This window comes from Nyctereutes procyonoides, unplaced genomic scaffold (genome assembly GCF_905146905.1).
Source record: "Nyctereutes procyonoides isolate TBG_1078 unplaced genomic scaffold, NYPRO_anot_genome, whole genome shotgun sequence".
Classification (NCBI taxonomy): Eukaryota; Metazoa; Chordata; class Mammalia; order Carnivora; family Canidae; genus Nyctereutes; species Nyctereutes procyonoides.
The window spans coordinates 9,302,593-9,316,573 of record NW_026575030.1 but is presented as its reverse complement, the minus strand read 5'-3'; the positions used below and the strand labels follow the sequence as shown (position 1 = coordinate 9,316,573).

General features: G+C 54.0%; 1 long non-coding RNA gene across 2 annotated transcripts; it reads left to right on the top strand.

Moving 5' to 3' along the window:
• The first annotated feature begins 559 nt into the window (after positions 1-559).
• LOC129503988 (uncharacterized) lies at positions 560-13,762 on the top strand. Of its 2 annotated transcripts, none has more exons than XR_008663270.1 (3): positions 560-618; positions 11,316-11,419; positions 13,723-13,762. It is a non-coding gene; the product is annotated as an uncharacterized LOC129503988 (long non-coding RNA). The 2 variants fall into 2 exon arrangements; XR_008663271.1 differs by having other exon boundaries at positions 565-608.
• The last annotated feature ends 219 nt before the right edge of the window (positions 13,763-13,981 follow it).

Genomic DNA, 13,981 nt, shown 5'->3' with positions numbered 1-13,981 from the left:
ATGCTTGGGAATGTTAACAGGCCTGTGATTCCAGGCCTGCCATTTCATGTCATCATAACCTCACCTGGAGACGGGGACAGGGGGCAGAAAGTCTTGCTCCTCCTTTTCCTTAGATGGCAAATAGGGAAATGGAGGTTCAGACATCGTGGGGTTTGCCCCATGGTGAGCCAGAGGTAGAATTGGGGTTCTGACCGCCTATGCCAGGGCTTGTTGCTGCACCCTACTTCCTGAGTGGGCCTTTTCATTATCTCCCCAGGGTTTCTGTTGGCTCTGTTTCAGGGCTGCTCCATCGGACAAATCTGCATGCAGAGCGAGGCACTCAGCCAGATACTTGGCAATATGACAACGGATCCAGTGGCTCCTGTGGACAGGCCTGGGAACAGACACAGAGAGCAAAATAGGATGGGTGGGAGGGGAGAGGTGAGCACACATCAGGGTCCCTGAAACCCAGCTGGGCAGAAAGAATGGGGGAGGGTAGTCTGGGAATGCTTCTTGCAGGAGGAGTGGCTTTGGCTGAATTAAAGGGCAGAGGGGAGCAGGGAGGGGAGCCAGAGGGAACCGCAGAGCCGAGGCGGGAGGTGGAAAGAGCACCGCGTGGGAGATTACAGGTATGAGCAGGTCGGTGCAGTAAAGGTGAAGTACAAGGGCAGAGGGGGAACCAGCAACCATGAACCAGGAAGCTGAGGAGACAGGACAGCTTCTTCCCCAGGAAGAGGAGCCTCCTGTCTGCTAGGGTCTGGACTTTGTCTTGGAGACAAAGCAAACTGTTTCAACATGGCAAACTTTCCATCGAGAACGATCTTTCCTCCTGGGGAAAAGCAGGCTGGGAAGAGGGAAAGGCTGAGGCAGGAGGCCAGCAAGGAGGCTGCTGGAGTAACACTCCCCTCCCCACACCACCCGCCAACCAGGAGTGAGGGCCGCAGTGGGGAAGGGACGGGATGTGGTGATGAGGGTGGGAGTTGGGGAGCCATCAGGGATGATGCCTAGATGGAGACAGGTGGAGAAACTGATTGAGGAGGTGACTGTCATCATAGTTTTGTGGCCCAGGCCAGGGGAGACTTCCCATGGACACCAACATGGAACCATCAAGGGGGGGTGTCTGAAGATGAAAAGAGGCACCTCACCTGGAGATACATATCTGGGGCTCCTCTGCCTATGGATGGGAGTTAAAGTCCTGAACTGGCCCTCTGTGGTCTGGAAGAGAGGGTGGTGGTCATCAGAGGAGGCTCAGGATGGGGTGGGAAGTTGTCACTGAGAGAAATGAGGCCCTCAAGCAGGTCTCCCCTGGCAGCCCAGCCCAAGCCCAGCACAGCTGAGTGAACATTTGCTTAAACCAGGAGGGAGGAAGAGGGAGTGGGAGGGAGAGGGAGGGAGAGGCAGCCTACCACACTGCGCATCAGTCCTTCCCAGGAAGGCCTGTGCTATGACTGCTATATCCTATATAACTCTTCCTGGCAGGTGTCAGGGGGTCTCCATGCTTACAAGCCACACCCCCTGTTTGCTGAGCACCTTGGGGGGTTGCCTGATGTCTTGAGGAAGGAGGGAGCTGGGGCAGGGAGACTCCCAGCAGCTGGCACTACTACAGCCAATTGAAGGCTCAATTTCTAGTTCCAAGATGGAACTAGAAGTGGATTAGAAGTGGATTTTGTCCCTTTGGAATGGGGAGTGTTTGCCCAGAGTCAAGGGCTTAAAGAAGGTGGATAAAGCTTTAGTGTTGCTTCTTGGCCCCGTGGACCCAATGGGGAAGGCAGGGGCTCCTGAACAAGAAAGGAGCCAAGGACTGGCCCTTCTCATTGGTCCAGACAGGTGGGCTGGTGGCAGACACCGAGGCTGGGAGTGAAGTTCTGGTGGCTCAGGCCCAGTAAGGAAGGGGCTAGCTGTTAGAATCAGACACCAAGAATGCCTGGAACTGGCTCGGCTTACCTGGCCGAGGGGAGTGCATGTCTGTCAGTGGTCTCGGCTACCCAACGTGTGCCACATGGGCAGGCTGGGTGTCTTGTGGGTGCTGGGTGTAGACTTTGTGCTTTTTTGTTGATGTAGCCGACCAATCTGGCCTCATCCTGCCTCACTTTTGACAAGAGAAGGTCTAGACACCTCTGCTGGGCACAAGTGGCTCTCCCATTTCTGCGACTCCTCTACACAGGTTGCAAAAAATCAGCCACAATCTCACATTTCAAATATGCCATTGGAAGCAAAAGTCAGTGTTGCACCATAACCAACAGCCCATCAGCCACCTTCAGCCGATGGAGAGGACAGCCTGGTGTCTTGAGACAGAGTCTCATTACGGTGGAGCATTTATTTGGGGACCCTGAGCAGAGGGGACAAGCTCAGGCCCCTCCCAGTGCAGGGCCTGCTCACCCACAGAAGCACTGTGACTGGTGCTGTCGAACAGCCCAGGCCTTAGGGGATTCTGATCTGTTCTGTCACTCACCCAAAGAGGAACCTTGGGCAACTCACTCAGCTTTCTCATCTGTCAGGTGGGCTTAAAAATCCCTGGGTTGGGGCCCCTGGGTAGCTCAGTGGTTAAGCATCTGCCTTTGGCTCAGTTCGTGATCCTGGAGACCTGGGATCCTGGAGACCTGGGATCGTGTCCCACATCGGGCTCCCTGCAGGGAGCCTGCTTCTCCCTCTGCCTGTGTCTCTGCCTCTCTCTCTGTGTCTCTTGTGAATAAATAAATGAAATCTTTTCATTTGTCAGACGCTCAACCACTGAGCCACCCAGGCATCCCAATAAATAAAATCTTTAAAAAAAAAAAATCCCTAGGTCAACTCTCTTACAGGGCTGTGAAGTGAATCAAATGAGCTCATAGACAAAAAAACAAATTTGACAATTAAAACAAGTGTTGGCTTCTAGCTTTCCTCAATTCCTCTGCCCGAGTTGGTCCTGAAATCTTGGAAGTTTGCAACATTCATTGCCTATCTAGGGGGCTGTTCTACTGCCTTCCTGGGCTCCTCTTAAAAATTAAATGATACTGCAGCCAGGCATCAAAAAAACCAGCCCTGAGCTAGGAACAGACAACAAGATGGGGAAAACTGACTCTAAAAGCATATAAATTCCTCCACACACCACCTCCCGCTCAAGGGTCATTTGACTTTCCATCAACAGTGGCTAATGATGTGGGGAGATATGACCCTGGTGGGGGAAGAGGACCCATTCCTGCGTCTTCCCATGCAGCCATGCCTCATGGCAGGGATGAGGGCCTCGGGAGTCTCAGGGAAGCTGCTGGCCTGTAAAACACCTAGATGATTCCTTGGCAGGAAATGGATGCCATCCCAGAAGGTGGGGCTTTTCCCTCACTGACTATCCAGAAAAGCTCTTGTCTGGAAGCATGGGAGAGGCCCACAGCTGCTGAGGCTGGGCCCTTATAGAGAGGCGGAGCCTCTGGCTTGAGTCAGATCCAACCCCTCCAGCCAATTTTTATTCCTCCCTGTGGGTGCATCTTTGACAAATGACTATAGAGCCCAAACAGGAGAAGGGGCCCTGCACCCTATGTCAGATAGTGTCAGCCCAGAGGATGAGGTGGCCCATTTGTCTGACCCCGGACCCGCAAGTTCTTTTGGCTATCTTTTTGTAGCCCTGACCCTGCAGGGGCCCCTACTTGGCAGTATCCAGTAGCCCCATGTTGTCACAGGTTGTGTTGCTCTGTAACTCAAGGGCCAAGCCACACAAGAACTGGATTTCCAGTCTTCCTTGAACCCAATGTTGTTGGGGCCCGCAGGCCCTGGGACACTATGGTTCTGAAGGCCCTTCACTGTGCTTTCTGTCCTGGAGATGGGTCCCTTCCCCCAATACCTGTGCCTCACTGATAAGACTTGAATTTGCTGGTGTTCATGCCCCTTCCATCCCTGGTTCAAGGGTAAATTCTAACTATTTTAACCCAAACATGGTTAATTCCATGTTCCTTGTCAGTGATTGGTTTAAAGGCAGGTATGTGGCACAATTCTGGCCAACAGGATGTGAGGGGAAATGAGCTGGGGAGGAGCTTTGGGGGAAGGTTTCCCACTGCCTAGAATCCACACATAGGAAGAGGTGGTTCCTGTCTCCTCAGTGCTGTGCTGTGTGTGATGCCCGGAACCTTGGCAGCTGTCTTAGGACCATGAGAAAGGCTAGTCTGAAGACAAAGCTAACATACTGAGGAAGAACATGGAAAGAACCTAACCCATGATGATGTCACAGAATCAGGAAATTAATCACGCTTGGTGCCGCCCTTTTTGTCACGTGAAATTTTCTTCAGTGCCATTCTGGGTTGGGTTTTCTGCTCTTTGCGGTTGAAGCACCCTCCTCACTGACTGAGTTCCTGTCTTCATGTGCTTGCAGCCCCTTTGACTTCTTTGCAATCCACAAGACATTGGAGTCAGGTGCCGCCTCCTCCATGAACACACTAAGCTAACGCTGCCAAAGCGTTGGGAATACACCACCTGGAATTGCCCCAAAGCTGTGTGGTTTGGTGATTTGGATACTGGTAACACTCAGCTCCAGCAGTCCTCAAGGCCTCCTCCAGAAGTAGGGGGGCTTCAGGATCCTCCTCCCACTCCTCCACCCAGGGGATGAAGGCTGGAGGTCCTGATGCTAACCCCCTGCACGAGTGGGGGTAATCCGTCCATGTTGACTCCAGTCATGATCCTCCGCCTCCAAGGTCTTCCCTCCTCCACCCAGGGTGTTTGTCAGGGCCGAGGTTCTGGGGCAGGGACAGGCTAGCAATGGGGGTGGGGTGCTGCACTGGGAGCTCCTCAGGGGTGTGAACCCCATTCTATTCACCCAAGCTGCCCTGTACCTGGCATGGTCAGTGTGTGTGTCCAGTAGGTGTGGGCATGCAGTCATTCAACAGGGACATCATGCCACCTTGTGCTGAGCAAAGACAGAAGAGCTGGATAGGACAGGCAAGGCCCCTGACCTCTGGGTCCTTACAGGAAAGTCGGGGGAATGGACATAAACCAGGGTCTAAATAACTGTTTAAGCAACCAGCTAACTGGCTAATGCTTTTAGTTCATTGTGTGTGCCACAAAATATGACAGCCTGTGTATAGTGTGGGGAAGGGGTGCTGTGGAACGAAGGGAAGGGGGTTACGGTGGGCCTCCCTGGGGCAGGGCCAGATGGATGAGAGGCAGCCAGACCGAGGCCCCAGGTGGACAGGATGTGTTCGAGGCTGGGTATCTGGGAACTTCTGAGGCTGAGCCGATGTTGATGTGTGAGGAGGGGAGCCGGTCTCAGCCCCGTGCCACCGTGGTCAGGTGTCTGGAGTGATGATTGAATGGTTCTGAGTTCAGATGTTAGGCTGGGGCACCCATATCCTTTTCTGCCCAAATAATGAGTCCTAGAGACCTAAGTGGGAGTGTGTCCACATTCAGGGATGAAGGGATGCCACCATGGGAGAGGACCCCTAGGGCGCCAAGAGCCCGACGACAGCCAACACTTCCAGATGTCTGCTTGTGAAATTTCTGCAATCCTGATCTTATCCCCAGGGCTGGGGCCCTTCCTGCTCCGCCCTCCTTCCGTCTCCACCCACCTCACCCTTGTCTGGTTGGCCAGAGTGTGCATGGTCTGGCCCTGGAGGCCCCGTCACCCACCTCCCTCCTGGGTGGCCCCTGCCTCTGTTCAGCCCTCCTGGTGGGGGAAGATGGTGGACACTGGCACAGGGTCAATGCCCTCCTGACCCTCCATGGGAAGCATGACATGACAGAGGAGGCTTGGCCCTGGGAGTCAAAGTGCCCATGCTTCCTCCCCACCACACACTCAGCACCTGCCAGGCTCCGTGTGCCTGCCCAGCCCCGCGCCATCTGAGCTCCCAGCCCTGGTTCCCCAGGAAGGGCCTGCCGGGTTCGCCTCTGCTGCTGGTTCTGCCCTTCCCTCCCTGGCCCGAAGACTGATAAAGATGAGTTTGGGAGGCTTAATAAAGAGATGAGGGATCCCTGGGTGGCGCAGCGGTTTGGCGCCTGCCTTTGGCCCAGGGCACGATCCTGGAGACCTGGGATCGAATCCCACGTCGGGCTCCCAGTGCATGGAGCCTGCTTCTCCTTCTGCCTATGTCTCTGCCTCTCTCTCTTTCTCTCTCTGTGACTATCATAAATAAATAAAAAAAAAAAAAAAAAAAAAAAAGAGATGAAAGGGGGGGCAGCCCGGGTAGCTCAGCGGTTTAACGCCACCTTTGGCCCAGGGCGTGATTCTGGAGACCCAGGGTCGGGTCCCACGTCAGGCTCCCTGCATGGAGCCTGCTTCTCCCTCTGCCTGTGTCTCTGCCCTCCCCCCCCGCCCCCGCTTCTCATGAATAAATATATGAAATCTTGAAAAAAAAAAAAAGAAAAAAGAAATGAAAAGGGGCCTCGAGGGTTGGGCCGAGGCCTGGCTGGAATGTCAGCATTCAGGTCCCGGAACTCGAGCCTTCCTTGCCCTTGGAGCTGGCCTGGGGCAGAGGCTGGGGGCTGAGCTGACACAGGACATGGGGTGGGCTCCTCAGCCTGCGGTCAGGAGGGATCCCGCGGTGCAGGGAGGGCCCCAGGTGGAGCCCAGGGGGGTGGGCCAGCCGTACAGTCTCCCTCCACCATGGGCCTCAGTTTATCGCCTGTAAGGCCAAGGAACGACAGCTCTCTAGTGGGGCAGCTTGAGGACAAGCCTAAGGGAAGACTTGCTCAGTCCGCCTGCTGTGGGGCTGCCACTCAATAGTGTGCCTGCCCCGCCCTCCTCAGTTCCCCTGCCTCCCTCCCTCCCCTGCTCTCATCTGATGTGTGACCCCACTCCGCCCCCTTCAGAGATCCCAAAGGAGAACCGCAGCTGAAAAATGAATGAAAGCATAGGCATGGGGGTCAGGCAACATGGCATTCCTGTGGCAGGGGGAGTGTGACCTGGTGCTCCCCTCCAAAGACCCTCCAGCTGGCCGCTCACCAGCTCAGCCAGGAGGGACCCAAGTGCTCCCCCTCCCTCAGCCCCCAGATCCTGAGCAGCTGTCACCAGGCAAGGTACCCACCGCCAGGTACCCTGGTGACTCAGGCAGTGCAGCCCCTAACCTCCAGACCCGGGCCCACCTGCCAGGGGGCAGCCAGCCCCTCTGTGAGCCCCTGACCTGGAGAAGCCAGTGAGGTAGGACCAGAGTTGGGGAGTGGGGGCTGGGGGTGTCCTGGTGCGGTCTGTGTGTCAGTATGTGTGTGTATCTGTGTGTGATGGTAAGTGTGTTTGTCTCTGTGCTAGGTATGGTATGTACGTGTTTGCGATATGTGTATTGTGTGCGTATGCAGGGTCTATGTAGTGTACGTGTGTGTGTGATATGTACGTGTGTATCTGTGGGGTATGTGTTTGTGATGTTTGTGGTGTGTGTGTGTTTATTTCTGGGGTTTGTGTGTCTAGTCTGTGATGTGTGTGTATGTGTGTGTATCCATGGTCTGTCGTATATGTGTGTCCCCAAGTATGGGGTTATGTGTCTGGGGTGCGTGTGTGTTTATGTCTGTGCTATGTGCACATATGCACATCACTGGTAAGGGCAGGACCCTCCCTGACCATGGAAGCTGTGTGCCCTTGGATAAGCGGGAGGTCGTTGTGATCCTATGGGGTCACCTCTTGTTTCCCCACTTTTCTGAGCCCTCCTGCTCTCTTCCCTGGGCCAGCCCCCCTTCCTTCCTGCTGGGGGTACCCTCTGAGGTCTTTCTGTGCTCACCTTCTGCTGCTTTTAAGTGATTGGCGTCAGGCTGCAGGACTGGGCTGCTCAGTTTGGCTCTGGGCTCCCTTCCTGTCCTGAGCCAACTCTGCAGGGCCTTGGGGTCCACAGAAGGCATCAGTGACATTCCCATCTGACTGGCTCACTGTCATAATCTCCCAAGTCAAGGGAACAGGGTGGAGCCTTTGGTGGCTCAGTGTTCCCCTGGTCCAGGCAATGGCATGCTTGCTGTCCCTCTGCATGGCCTGCATGGCCGAACAGGGAGCAGCATCCAATCTTATTGCCTTCTCTAGAGGCTGAGAAGGGAGGGACCAAGTTCACATTGGGACATGTTGGGTGTGAGGCTCTAGGGGGGTCCCTGGGGGACAGAGGTCAGGGGTCCTGAAAGACACAAGTCTGGGAACCAGGACAGGGTTTGGACTGGAGTTAACATGGGTCACTCTTAGATGTTCATAGAGGGTCTGCCATGTGCCAGGCCCAAAGCAAGGTGCACATTGCACACTGGTGGTGGTGAAGACCAAGGGAAGACCATTCTCATGACGAGTAAGGAGTAAGATGTGACATGGGCCTGTGCCAACCCCCACACTAAAAGACCAGCAGAGAAAATGACTCATGCCCACACCCACCCATCCACTTGCCTCCTCCCCATGCACCAAGGCCATCATCAAAGACTTCCAAGCACAGGCAGAAAAAAATCTGTCCCTTCCGGGGGACCCCCAAGGACCCCATGATCTAGGCCACCACTTATCTCATAGGTCCCATATGCAGCCACATGGCCACCTTGCTGTTCCTTGACCTGGCAAAGCATACCACCCCCCACCCTCCAGGGCTTTGCACTTGCTGTTCCCTCCATCTGGAGCAATCTGCAACAGGCAGCCAAGGGCTTGTTCCTTCACTTCATTAGCATCTCTGGCTTTGGCTGTCTTCTGAGAAAAGACTCTCCTGACCACATTACTTAAAATATCATCCCTGTGGTAACCTCCATCCCCTTATCCCATTTCCCTCCCATATGACCTGAATTTGCATTACCTAACTGCGCGTTTTTCCTTTGTGGTCTGTCTCTCTCGCCAGACGTCATCTCTCTGAGGGCAGGCTTGTGGTCTTCTCTGCTGTATTGTCAGTGTTTGGCCCACAGTGAAAGCTCAAAACACGTTTGTGGAGTGAACGAAGGAAGGGAGGAGTGGATGGGAAGGCAGGACCAGTTGGAGCATCCATGGACACCAAGGCAGGACCACAAGAAAGGGAGCGTCACACTGTGAAACCCATTTCAGAGGGATCAGGGTTATAAAAGGGAAAAACAAAGCTGTAAAACCACAGGATGAAAAGAGAGGAAGATATTTTCATGATCTGGGAGGAGGGATAAGCTTCTCAAGCAAGGTGCAAAATCCAGAAGCTGTAAAAGAGAAGCCTGATGGATTTGACTACATAAAAATAAAAAGGTTATGCATGTCAAAATAACTGTGAGACCGCATGTGCAGGATCGTAAGTTATGATCATAATCTGTTGTACATGTCACATGCCTCTTAACGTTGTTTATTGTTTAATAAACAGATTATGATCATGACTTAAAATGAGATTCCAGGAGCCAATAAGTAAGACACGTACAGCCCAGTAGGAAAAAAATGGGCTTAGGAGAGGAAGAGAGAATTCACAGAAGAAGAAATACATGTGGCCAGTGAACAGCTGAGTAAATGCTTAGCCATACACAAAAACCGTTGGAGGCACCACCGAAAGGTGGGGCGATGCTGTATGGCAAAGGTGCATGGTTCCGGGTGCCTCCTACGGGGTGTGTGGTTCCTGAAGGCAGTGGGAGGGCAACCGGGCAGACATTGAAAATTCACACTCCTTGTGACCCAGAAATCCCACTTTTCGGAACCTATCCTTGCAAAATGCCAAAGCTGCTGGATGCCCCATGGTCTGTACTAGCACAGGAAGAAAGCAGAGCCACGGGATTGGCCCGTGGCAGGGAGGTAGTGGCTTGCCGGGAACTATGCAGCCAAGAGCAAGACTCTGTTCTGGCACTGAGAAGGCTTCTCAATTTATTAAGTGAAAATAAAAGCAAGATGCAGAACCACGGGAATGGTGGGGTCCCATTCGTGTGTGTTTTTAAATCCTGTCTGTGTTCTCACAGATGTAGACGGGTGCCGGGTGAAATATCCAACTGTCACCAGCAAGTGGCTCTGGGGAGGGTGGGGTGGAGCTTGAGGAATGACTTTCCATTTCTTACTTGTCTCTTTCTCTATTTTTAAGATTTTATTTATTTATTTGACAGAGAGAGAGAAGAGAGCATGGGCAGGGGGAGGAGAGGCAGAGGCAGAGGCTCAGTGGGGCACGATCCCAGGACCTGAGCTCAAGGCAGGTGCTTAACTGACCGAGCCACCCAGGTGTCTCTCTTACTTGTCTCTTTATTGTAGACTTTTTTTTAAAAAGAGTTTTATTTATTTATGAATATCACACACACACACACACACACACACACACACACACAGAGGGGCAGAGACACAGGCAGAGGGAGAAGCAGGCTCCATGCAGGGAGCCCGATGCAGGACTCGATCCCGGGTCTCCAGGATCCCTCCCCGAGCAGAAGGCAGGCGCTTAGCCACTGAGCCACCCGGGCGTCCCTATTGTAGACTTTTAACAACTCAATATAGTACTATTGTAATATTTAAACAAAGAACAAGTAATATTAAAGAGGGGTGCTGCTGGGGTGGGAGGGTGCTGTTGGATTAGGAGGGGGTGCCTAAGGACCGTGGCTGGCTGGAGCTCTGGGGAGACCACAGGGCCTCCTTGAGGCGGCCTCGCTTTGCCCCTCAAGCCGGCGGGTAAAGGCCGTGGGGGCCGGTCCCCCTGGCGCCTCCGCACATGGTGTAGACATTGCACGGTTCCCATCGCCCTGCTTTCCCGTTGGGTGGAGAGATGAAACCCGGGGTCTCTCAGTGTGGCAGGGACAGGCCAGGCTGCCCGACCAGGGCTGCAGGGTCCCCTGCCCCGGCCCAGTCGGGGGCTGGGTCCTCCAGGACATGATGCGGCAGTGGGAGGGCGCCGCTGCAGGGCCTCAGGGTCTGTACCAGCACAGAGCCTCAGCGTCAGCTCGGTGTGCACGGGTGAGGGGAACTGTTCCTGGGCGGCCCCCCCTTCCCCAGGGACGTTGGTGCTCCCCTCCCTGGGGGGAGGACTCCCCTTCTCATAGGAGCCTCCCCAGCACCCAGCTCATCGGCAGGGGGGCCCGAAGCTAAGCTCTGGACACACTGACACAGGGAAGGGTCCGAGGCGCTGGGGCAGATGTCCAGCCAACAGGTGGAGATGTGCATCTGCGGTCCAGGGGAGAGGCCCAGCTGCGGCGGGCAGATGTTTGAGGGGACCTAGAGCCGTGAGCTGGTGGAGGCACGGGGGGTGGGGAAGGGGGTGTAGAGGTGAGCAGGTGGCCGGACGCAGCCCTGGCTTCTACACAGAAAAGGCTACAAGAATAGTGACAGCGTCATCACAGGCACTGCTGCGTGGAGCCCACAGGGCGGGCTGCGGGGAGGGAAGGGGCTGGCCCTGGGTGTCCGGACAGCACCTAGGTCCGCCTGGCTCAGAGACAGCCACCTCCCCACCGGTCACCCTACTGAGTGTCTCCATGTCACACCTAGTGTCTCATCCTTGTTTCTCTGCCCTTCTCCACAACAGCAGATGATGGTGGTGATTTAAGATAGCTAAGCTGTTCTGTCTTTGCTTCTGCCTCTGACCTTGGTCTTTGAGCTCACAGAGCTGGGCAGCTGGAGGTATGAAAGGTAAGAAGGGACTGGGGACAATGGCAGGAAGCCAAAGGCCGAGGAGGCTCAGCTGGGGGTGGCGGCAGATGCGGGGGTCCATGCCCACGCCTGGAGCTGACTGGGCCGTGGAGCCCGGGGTGGCTGTGTCTGCTCACCCAGCCGAGGAGGAGGCCCTGGTACAGCAAAGGAGGTGCATGGCCCTTGAGCTAGCAGGCACATCAATGGCAACTGACCAGGGAAGGTTCTTTTTTTTTTTTTTTAAGATTTTATTTATTTATTTATGAGAGACACAGAGAAAGAGAGACAGAGGCAGAGACAGAGGCAGAGGGAGAAGCAGGCTCCATGCAGGGAGGCCGATGTAGAACTCGATCCTGGGACTCCAGGATCACGCCCTGGGCTAAAGGCGGCACTAAACCACTGAGCCACCCGGGGTGCCCCCCAAGGAAGGTTCTCTTGCGTCGGTTCACTTCCTCATTTTACCCTCAGAGCCCACAGGGTAAGCCCACTGCTCTCTTGCTAATGGCAGAGGGATCAAGGACACAGACTGCCAGGGAGCGGAGAGCCAGGACTTGGGGGCAGTTCTGTCTGATGTCCTGCCTCCCCCTTATGACCACTAGCCAGTTGGAAGCTTCCCATATTTGGTTGTTTACACTTAGGTGTTTTCTACATGTTTTCACCCAGGTCTCACCAGGTGAGTTGGATGTTTGGGGCTCTATTTCACAGACAAGGAAACAGAGGCCCAGGAAGATCAATTAATGTCGCCTGACCAGTCAGCTCCTGAACTCGACCTCCAAACCCAGTCACCCCTCAGACCACTGTGTCTCTTGGCACAGCCTCCTAGCTCCCCTGGGGAGGAGCATGAGAACCAAGAACTAATATCTGGGTCTCTCCTTAAGATGGCACCAACCCTCTTTCCTTGTTTTACCATATTTGATGGACTCTACTATGACCTTTTTTTTTTTTTATGCACATCAAAACTTGCAGGATGGGTATCAGTGACTCAGGAGAAAATCCTGGAGCCAATGGTGGAAAATTCCTAGGACGAGGTGCTGGATTGCCTGCTTTGGCTGATGCAGAGGACAAGACCAGATAGAAAACCCCAACTTCAACAGCTCTTGAGTCCTAAGAGATTCTGAAGAGTTGGGTTCCAAACACCAAGCAATTTTAGGGCCACTTGATCAAGAGTGTCCCCATTTGTATCTCAGGGAGAGCTGTGTAGGCTCACAGCTCCCTCAGTCCTCTCCTCCTGGGTAACGGTGGGCCTGGGAGACACACCCAAAAAGCCATATGGCCAATGTGCAAACATGCCTTCCTAGGTGTTCTTTCATCCCCAAGGAGGTGGGGAAAGATGCCCTCTTGCCGGCCTGGGTGCCACTGGTAGAAAGTGGGGGAGCTGGATGGTGGGTCTGACAGTCTATAGGGCTGATGATCCACACCAACCGACTCTGAGCCAAAGCAGAGAGGAGATTAAAGCCTGGGAGCCCGGATGAGGCACCTCTGCTGAGCTGGCTCCCACAGTCCTCCATGGGTGTGGCTCACTGCTCTGTTCCTAGGGCCCCACCCCACCCCAGCGCACAGCAGGTGTTCATTCAATCGGCGTTTGCTGACTGATTAAAAATTGCACCTGCTTTGGGGTCTCTATTACACAGACTTGAGTCATGCATCTGCAACTTCTCTGAGCCTTAGAGAGGGTCTAACTGTAAAATGGGGATAAGATGTCTTCATAATAGAGTTACTGGGAACATGAGTGAGATGTATATACAGCCAGCGATCAACTGATGGGAATGGTCGGGAATACTTCTGAGGAACAAAACTGGTTATGATTTGTTTGTGCACTGGCCTCTGACAAAGCCCCCAAATTGACTCTTGACTCAAAAAGACTGGGGGGAAAAGCATTCATGGCTCACTGTAGACCCATCCTCAGTGCAAGGACAATTGCCACAGCTGTCCTGCAGGGGGGCACAGGGGCTTCTCCCTAGCTCTGGGCATGACTGAATCTGCACCGTCCTTGTCCTCACACCAGGGAGGTCCTCAGCACCAGCAGGTCTGTCTGCGGTACTTGGCAGGGGCTCCTCCAAGTTGTGGCCTTGACTTGTTCACCTCTTGTCTTGAGTACCTCTTGGTGCTCAGCAGGTTTCTTGATGGATAAATGAGTCCTTTTCCACAAGAGCTGAACCCCAGAGAACAGGCCTGCTTTCTCTCCTTCTTGTACAAGCGTGTGCACATGCAAGCACACACACACGCAAATATGTGGGCTCACCCACCTGGCTGGAGTCTTTTTCACAGGTCTGAGACTTATAATGTCATCTGTCTTCCCACAGCCAGCCATAAACTCCTGCTTGAATGTGGGCACCTGCGGGTACCTCTTTGCGTTTGCCCCAACAATCAGTGCAGAAGATACTCGGGGATCACTAAATGGATAAAAGAATGAACCTGACTGGAGGTAATTGATATGAAAAAAGTCTACACAAGACGATGACCCTGAACCATGAGTACTAGTTAGAGCACAGGCTGGGCATTGCTATAAAATGCAGGCTTGCTGTAAAGATGCCAAAGTAACAAGATCCAAGTCTATTGCTC